The 9,646-nt window shown below is 41.8% G+C and overlaps 1 long non-coding RNA gene across 1 annotated transcript in view; it reads left to right on the top strand.

Moving 5' to 3' along the window:
• LOC107726144 (uncharacterized) overlaps nt 1-9,646 on the top strand; it is an 18,432-nt gene that overhangs the window by 4,991 nt on the left and 3,795 nt on the right. The gene's annotated exons all lie outside the window — the stretch shown is intronic.

Genomic DNA, 9,646 nt, shown 5'->3' on the forward strand with positions numbered 1-9,646 from the left:
AAAGTTGCTTTGCAACGATTTGTATCGTGAAAAGCGCTATACAAATAAACTTGACTTGACTTGATGCTTTTATCCAAAACGGGGAACATCACAAGCAAATTTGTCATGTCAACAATAGTCACATTTCACAATGCCAATAAACTACAACAGTATATGAAGCAATAGCAGATGTCAAATAATAAATAGGAACTAGATAAAAAAGTTTGTCGAGACAAACTTTGAAGTTGGCTTGAGAAAGCCAGACCAGAAAGTTTGAAAAGTTTAAAAAAGTTTTAGAAGTTTAAAAAAGTTGTAAAAGTTTGACGGTTTTCAGTCTGAAATAGTTTTCAGTTTAAAATAGTTTGAAAGATTAAAGTCTGAATGTTTTGAAGGCAATACAGTCTATTAGAAAAACATCATAATAGATAGATAGATAGATATAGTCAGATTGAAGATAGATAGATAGATAGATAGATATATAGATAGATAGATATGCATCTGCTAGGATACCCGTGTGGTTGCTAAGGTGTTGCTATGTAGTTGCTAGGGTACTTGGGGTGGTTACTAGAGCGGTTGCTAGGGTACCCAGGATGGTTGCTAGGGTGTTGCTATGCGGTTGCTAGGGTATTGCTATGCGGTTGCTAGGGTACCCGGGGTGGATGCTAAGATGTTGCTATGCGGTTGCTAGGGTACCTGGGGTGGTTGCTAGGTTGGTTTGGATAGATGCTAGAGTGTTGCTATGAAGATGATAGATAGATAGATAGATAGATAGATAGAAATAGTCAGATGATAGATAGATAGATAGATAGATAGATAGAAATAGTCAGATGATAGATAGATTGATAGATAGATAGATAGATAGATCTTCTTCTTCTTCTTCTTCTTCTCCACCCACACTAAAAAGTGTATTGGGCGACGAGAGCTCTCCAGTGAATGCGATCAAGGGCCAGATAGTTGGCTTCTTCCCATGTGATGTTGAGGTCATTGATGAAGGTTCGGCGCCAGGTCAATCGTGGTCGACCCCTGTATTGTCGTCCTCCAGGTGGAACCCATTGGAGTGCCTTCTTTGGAATGCGGCTGCTTTCCATCCGTATAATGTGTCCAGCCAGCCACAGGCGGCGGTATGTAATCATTATGCTAAGGCTTGGCATATTGCTTCGTCGCAGAACTTCCTCATTGGTAATGTGATCGTAGTATCGAATACGTAGTATTCTTCGCAGGCAGCGCTGATAGAAGACATCTACCTTGTGAGAAATACGAGCTGATGCCTTCCACTTTTCTGCTGCATAAGTTGCCATCGGAAGGATGATAGTTGAATACAAGCGATGCTTGATGTTAAGTGAGATTGATGTAGATGACCAGGTCTTGCACATTTGTTGAAAAACTGATGTTGCCTTGCCAATCTGGCATTTGACGTCTATCTCTGCATCTCCATCTTGTCCAATAGTGCTGCCAAGATACGTAAACCTACTAACCTCTTCAATGTCACTTCCATCAACCTTAATCCTTGGCATGTCAGCTTGAGCGCCGATATGAATGACTTTGGATTTTTCTGCACTAATGTGTAATCCGACCTTCGCTGCTTCTTCATGCAAGCTTGATGTTATTTCCTGTAAATGGCAACTGTTTTCAGCGAGCAGAGCTATATCATCCGCAAAATCAAGATCAGTGAGGCGGTTCTGTCCATCCCAATCAATGCCTGCGTTTGGTCTTACCATAGCCTTCCTCATGACAAAATCTAGGGCCGCTGTGAATAAAAATGGTACAATGGTAAAATAAAAGATACATCCTTGTCTGACACCAATCTCAATGGCAAAGAAGTCAGTGTGGCCTGTATCTGTCTTGACGCAGCAGCTGGAATTGTTATACAATGATTGGAAGACAGATATGAATTTCTTTGGCACACCATACAATTGTAAAATATGCCATAAAGATTCACGATGTACACTATCAAAGGCTTTCCTGAAATCGACAAAATTGATGGAAAGTGGACGTTTATATTCTACGCATTGTTCAATGATGTTTCGTAAAGCGTAGATTTGCTCGCTACATGATTGTCCTTTCCGGAAGCCAGCCTGTTCTTCTCGGAGACGTTTGTCAACGGCTGCCTGCAATCGTCTTAGGAGAACTGTGGAAAACACTTTTCCTGGTACTGACATGAGGATTATGCCACGCCAATTTGTACATTCCATTTTATTCCCTTTCTTTGGTAGCTTAATGATGGTACCCTTTTTCCAGTCTTCAGGAACAGTTTGCATTCGCCAACACGCATTAAATAGATCTGTAAGTTTCGCAACTACAATGGGACCACCATATTTTAGAAATTCTGCCTGAATTTTATCTAAACCAGCTGCCTTATTTGATTTCTGTAACTTTATGGCAATTTGAACTTCTTCTGCTGTTATATTGCCTTGTACCACATCTAGCTCCTCCTGTGCTTCCTCCTTACAAAAGTCATAGGTGTTTAAGGGAAGCGGCTGATTTAATGTCTCTCGGAAGTATTCAACCCATCAGTCGTTCTGTTCCTCCCTGGTAAGGAGCAACTTACCATTCTTGTCTTTAATTGGAACAGAGGAACTACTCCAGGCTCCTGATAGGTCTTTAATGATTCGGTACAGGGTGTGGGTATCATTTCGATCTGCGGCCACCTGGGCTTCTTTGCATTTCTTCTCCAACCAGTCTTTCTTATCTCGCCTACAGCTCTGTTTCACAGCCCGGTCAAGGTCAGGATATGTACGTGATGCCGTTTCCTTATCCTCAACCTCTAGAGCTTAATCCCGCTTCATTTTAGCCTTCTTCCTTAGGTCAATCAGGGCCCATGATCTATCCTGAATCCATTCTTCCTTCCGCCTTCCTCTCCTTTGGCCAATCACTTCTTGCGCACAAGTGGTCAGTGTTTCTTTGAGGTCTTGCCATTTTGACTCTATCTCTGTCACATCAGCTAAAGCCTGAAATCGATTGGAAAGCTGAAGGGTGAAGACATCTGCAATATTTTGATCTTTAAACTTTTCAATTGCAAATGGTCGGACAGTTTCAGATCTTCCTTCATGTCGTTGTAGTTTGAGCTTAAGATTTATACGGACCAAGTAATGATCTGAACCCACATCTGCCGCGCGGAAGACCCTCACATCCCTCAAAGCAGTCCTCCACCGTCGACTAATGCAAACATGATCAATCTCATTAAATGTGAGTCCATTTGGCGAGCGCCATGTCATCTTGTGAATTAACTTATGTTGGAAAAAGGTGTTTCCTACACAAAGGTTGTTATATGTGCAAAACGACAACAACCGTTCACCATTATCTGACAGGCGTTTCGATGATGCGAAAGGGCCAATGATGTCTTTGAAACCCTGGCAGTCACGGCTGAACTGGGCATTCATGTCTCCAATAACGATTTTGAGATCATGTCTTGGTATTTCGTCGATCACGGCCTGTAGCACATCATAAAACTCCTCCTTTTCAACGTAATTTGCTTCCTCGGTTAGTGCGTAAACCTGAATGACTGTTGTCCGTGCATGGGCTGATGCAAGACGGGCCGTAATGATCCGATCGCAAACTGGTTTCCACCCAACCAGGGCACGTATTGCTTGTTTCCCGAGAACCAGTCCAACCCCACGGATGTGTTTTTTATCATTACAGGAATACAAGATCTTCTTTCCATCACTTGTCATTTCACCATTGCCTGTCCAACGTACTTCACTGATACCAAGCAAATCCAATCGATGTTGCTCAAATTCCTTAAGTAACTGATTTAACCGACCACTTTGGTGGAGTGTACGTACGTTCCAAGTTCCCATTCGGGTGATCCTCTTTGCAGTAAATGTCGTATCCGTCATCAGGCGCTGGACTCCACAGTGGGTTTGGTCAAACACCTTCATATTGGGATCTAGGTACCTAGAGTACGAGGTTCTGCGTCCAATTTCATTCGATGCATTTTTCTCTCGTCGTTACTGTAGCAAAATACATTTTTTTACAGGGACGGGTTGCTAGCCCGATGCCCAACCCTCCTCCTTTTGTATACGGGCTTGGGACCGGAATGGCGGAGTTCATTAGATAGATAGATAGATATAAATAGTCAGATGATAGATAGATAGATAGATAGATAGATGAGTTTGAATGGGTTAGAAATAGTACATAGAAGGGAAGTCTGATTGAGTCTAATGGGCTTCAGTCTGTTTAGATTTGAATTTTGATCGTTGTAGTTTGATGGAATGTTCAGTTGAGCCAAGACTTTTCAATGTAAGTCTATGGGATTTTTATGATTTTTAATCTTCATTTTTATGAAAACCGTAAGTCCGATCAGTTAGAAATGATATAGCACACTCGGTCAGATCAGTCTGAAGAGCGGGGCTGAGTTTGGAGTCTGTAGAGTTAAAGCTCTAGGAGGAGTAGCAGTCAGAAATTGTAGTCTCAGAAGAAGAAGAATAACATAAGTCCCTGGTTTGTCCAGATGTTGGAGGATATAGTGCCGTCCTGTGTTGACTGCATCATCCACAGACCTGTTTGCTCGGTAAGCAAACTGCAGGGGGTCCAGCAAGGGTCCAGTAATGTCCTTCAAGTAGGCCAACACCAGTCTCTCAAATGACTTAATGACCACAGATGTTAAAGTCCTGTGATTTTTGGTTTTTTGGGTACAGGGATGATGGTGGAGCGTTTGAAGCAGGAGGGGACTTCACACAGCTCCAGGGATCTGTTGAAGATCAGGGTGAAGATGGATGACAGCTGGACAGCACAGGCTTTGAGGCAGGCTGGAGAGACACTGTCTGGGCCTTTGGCTTTCCTTGTCTTCCGTTTCCTGAAGAATTTGTGTGCATCATCTTCACAGATATAAGGTACAGGCTGAGAAGCAGTAGGGGGGAGGGAGGGTGTTGATGGCTGTGTTGTGAGAAGGTCAAAGCGGGTGTGGGGTGTGAGACCAGGCTTTTAAAAGAGCCCAGAGCCGCTCGGGGGACAGAGTGATATGCACCCTTTACAACAGTGTAGCAATGGTGCAATATTTTGCTGTCCCACATGTGGGGCATGTGATGTGCTGTCTGTATTTAGGCAGTTCGCGAGTGAGATTAGCTTTATTAAAATCACAGAGAATAATGAAAGAGTCCGGGTAACGCTGCTCTGTGTGTGTGATCTGATCAGTCAGCTGTTATAGCGTCGCGCTCTTACGCGCGTCAGGAGGAATGTACACACTCACCAGAATAAACAAGGAAAACTCCTGCGGCTAATAAAAAGGCTTATAGTTAATAAAGAGAGCTTCCAAATTTGGGCAGTGCATCTTCTTTAAATCTGTCACGTCTGTACACCGGCCTTCATTGATATAAAAACACAATCCACCGCCTCTCGTTTTCCCCGACGACTCGGTGACGCGGTCTGCTCTGAATGGCTGGAAGTCCGTTAGATGAAGCGCGCTGTCCGGGATGGCTCCGGTCAACCAAGTTTCCGTGAAGCAAATCGCGGCTTAAAAAGTTTAAAAAGTCCTTGTTTGTGCAGGTGAGGAGTTGTAGTTCATCTGATTTATTTGCTAGGAGCAGAGCTAATCAGACTCCCACGAGTGTCTATAAATTTTGAAATAAAGATTATATTCTTTTCCACACATTCTTTGTTAAATATTGACCTGTTTTTATGCAAAACATATTGATTATTCCATACAATACATTTGTGAGGTAAAAAAAAAAAAATGCTTGAAAACCAATTTCCAAGAATCCAGTGCTTGCTTGTGAAAATGTGATAACTTGATTGGCAACTTATTACAGTTAAAATTACAACGTAGCAAAAACTTTAAACCACCACAACGAAATTAAATATGATCCTATGCATCACATGAGAGATACTCTTGCAATCCTGCAAACCACAGGGATGAAAGAAGGAACTTGCTCAGCCCACCACATATTTGGCAAGAGTCCACATGTCTGTGTATTACAGAAGCAGTCGCTCAAACTGAAACTAAACAAACCTCTAAGCACAAAGTGTAAAGTCCCAATCAGTCAGGTTCTGTTTCTGTAGTAACATTATAGTCAAATAGAAAGATTTGTAAACAGGACAACAGAGAAGAGAAAGGCACAACAGATAAGGATTGTTTCAGGATGAACTAAAAGCTAGAGGAAATAGAGAAGAAAAATGTTTGCCAGGAAAAATTTATAACATCTGACCTTGTGTTCATGTCATTTATAAAGACACTAAGACAAATAGGCATTTTCAGCATTTAAAATAAGTGCTTTCCACTTCCATTGAGTCTTTTTTCCCCCCCTTTTTTTTATTCAGGTTTTTTTTTATTATTATGATTAATTTGTTTAATTATTTGTGTATTATAGCTTTTATATACTATATATGATTTATTCGGTATGCCATAACATCATACCACACTCTGTAAAGAAAGAAAGATAGAAAGAAAGAAAGAAACATACATAGCACTGAATTGTAATTCAAGCAGTATACAGAAATTGTCCCTTACGCATAGAGATTTCTCCAGTTTCTCTGAATCTTTTGATGATGTAATGCACTGTAGATGATGAGATTTGAAAAGCCTTTGCAATTTGACGTTGAGGAACATTGTTTTTAAAGTATTCCACAATCTTTTTATGCACTCTTTCGCAGAACGGAGAGCCTCTGCCCATCTTTACTTCTGAGAGACTCTGCCGCTCTAAGACATCCCTTTTATAGCTAATCATGTTACAGACCTGATGTCAATTAACTTAATTAGTTGCTAGATGTTCTCCCAGCTGAATCTTTTCTAAATGTATTGCTTTTTCAGCCCTTTGTTGCCCCCGTGCCAACTTTTTTTGAGACCTGTAGCAGGCATCAAATTTGAAATGAGCTCATTTAGTCCCAACATTTCCGGAATTCGGGTTGTATGACATGAGAACAGAAAGAAAAATTAAATAAGACTAATGAAAAACAAAAAATAAATAATAATAATAATAATGTGGAAAAATCTTGAACAGAATATTTATGTACAGATTTGTGCATTATTTACCGTACAGTTGTATAAATAAAAATATGCATATGTCTTTACATAATAATTGAAAGACAGGCAATTGCTGGAAATGGAGAAATTAATTACAGAAAACATGCAATTTCTGTGTTAGCTGTTCAAGATGGAGATGGCATGGGGGAAAAACTGATTTTATGCCTATATGTTCTAGTGCACAGAGATCTGTAGCGTCTGCCTGAGGGAAGAACTGCAAACAGGTTGTGTCCAGGGTGAGAGGGGTCTGTGATGATGTTACCTGCCCGTTTCTTCACTCTAGAGATGTACAAGGCCTGAAGACTGGGCAGGTGCACACCAATGATCCTTTCAGCTGTCCTAACAGTCCGCTGCAGTCTTCTTATATCTGATTTGATCGATCTGGCTGACCCAAACCAGACAGTTATAGAAGAGCACAGAACAGACTCAATAACAGCTGAGTAAAACTGTGTCATCTGCGCCTGTGTCAGGTTGAACTTTTTCCGCTGGCGAAGGAAGTACAACCTCTGCTGGGCCTTTTTAACAATGGAGTCTATGTAAATGTCCCACTTCAAGTCCTGGGAGATGGTGGTGCCCAGGAACCTGAATGACTCCGCTGCCGTTACAGTGCTGTCCATGATGGCGAGTGGGGGGAGTGCAGGGGGGTTCCTCCTGAAGTCCACGATCATCTCCACAGTTTTGAGCATGTTCAGCTTTAGATTGTTAAGACTGCACCAGACAGCCAGCTGCTCAACTTCTTGTCTGTAAACAAACTCGTCTCTGTCCTGGATGGGACCGATGACTGTAGTATCGTCCGCAAACTTCAGGAGCAGAGAGCTGAGCTCTTTGCCTATTTGACAGAGAGGTCAGTAGCAGTCTTTTGTGTAGAGCGAAAAGAGCAGTGGGGAGCGCACACACCCCTAAGGAGCTCCAATGCTGATGGTGCAGCTGTTAGATGTGAGTTTTCCCAGCATCACTAGCTGCTGCCTGTCTGTCAGGAAGCTGGTGATCCACTGACAGATGGAGGTGGGTACAGAGAGCTGCGTCAGTTTAATCAGGAGGGGATCTGGGATGATGGTGTTGAAAGCAGAGCTGAAGTCCACAAACAGGACCCTTGCATAAGTGCATAAGGGGCTAAACGATTAGTCAACAGAACACTGTAAAATCTAATTAGTTGGGCTTACTTAAAAAAAGCATGCAAACCGATTGCCTTGAAAAAACTAAGTAAAGTGAAATAGGAATAGTATGTTGTACTGACAAATGCTTAGTTAGTATAGCTTACTTACACGTGAGTTCTAGTAACTAAAAAAGAACTGTAGGGGGTACTTGATCCTTTCCTCCGTTGTATCCTCCTCTCTTCCCTCACCTACCCATTTCTCATATCTGGATGTGAATAACGCTGACACTTTATGCTCTACTTTAACCTCTTGTCTAGATGATATTTGTCCTCTCTCCTCCAGGCCAGCACGGGCTGCCCCTTCTAACCCCTGGTTATCCGATGTTCTTCGTGAGCATCGGACCAAACTCAGGGCAGCAGAGAGAAAATGGTGCAAATCAAAAGATCCGTCAGACCTGAGTATGTATCAGTCTTTGCTTTCATCTTTCTCTGCTGAAGTCCATACTGCCAAATCTTCATACTTCCACAACAAGATCAACAGCACTCCAGACACACATAATCTCTTCAAAACTTTCAATTCTCTCCTCTGTCCCCCTCCACCACCTCCTAACACTTCTATAACAGCTAATGATTTCGCCACATTCTTCACAGACAAAACCAGGACCATCAGTAGTCAATTCTCAGCCCCACACACACAGGACTTCAAACCAACCACACCCACTGCAAAAACTCCCATCTTCTCCTTCTGTCCCCTCACTGAGGCAGAAGTATCAAAACTTCTCCTCTCCAGCCATCCTACAACATGCCCTCTGGACCCAATCCCCTCACACCTCCTCCAAGCAATCTCTCCTACACTTTTACCAGCACTCACACACATCATCAATACATCTCTCCTCACAGGCACCTTCCCCACTGCATTCAAGCAGGCTCGGATAACCCCACTGCTCAAAAATGTGTTATTAGGACTGAGAATCGGTCAAGAGTTTTAAGCTATATTGAAAATAAAAGATTTAAGCCTTGCTTATTGCATTTAAACACAAAATGTGATTGAATTGAAAGTTATTGGACTAGTGGCATTTTTGAGATTACAGAACATTTAAGTTGGAATCAGCAAGATTTTTTTTTCTTGAAAAAAATTAATACTTTTATTCAGCGAGGATGCATTAAATTTATCAAAAGTGACAGTAAAAAAAAAAAAAAAAAAAAACTTCTATCTCTTTATCTATTCCCTCTCTTTCTAGCGTGTACTTATTTGAACAATGTCTAAAAACTTGGTATTACAAGCACTTCCTGTATCTGTTTGCCTCTTTTAAGAGGAATCGCTTTATGTATCCCCCAATTGTAAGTCTGCTAAATGTCTAAATGTAAATGTAAATGTCCCTGGTTTGTCCAGATGTTGGAGAATATAGTGCCGTCCCGTGTTGACTGCATCATCCACAGACCTGTTTGCTCAGTAAGCAAACTGCAGGGGGTCCAGCAAGGGTCCAGTAATGTCCTTCAAGTAGGCCAACACCAGTCTCTCAAATGACTTAATGACCACAGATGTTAAAGCGACAGGTCTGTAGTCATTCAGTCCTGTGATTTTTGGTTTCTTGGGTACAGGGATGATAGTG

The sequence above is a fragment of the Sinocyclocheilus rhinocerous genome, unplaced genomic scaffold (genome assembly GCF_001515625.1).
Source record: "Sinocyclocheilus rhinocerous isolate Xijiao unplaced genomic scaffold, SAMN03320098_v1.1 scaffold2651, whole genome shotgun sequence".
Classification (NCBI taxonomy): Eukaryota; Metazoa; Chordata; class Actinopteri; order Cypriniformes; family Cyprinidae; genus Sinocyclocheilus; species Sinocyclocheilus rhinocerous.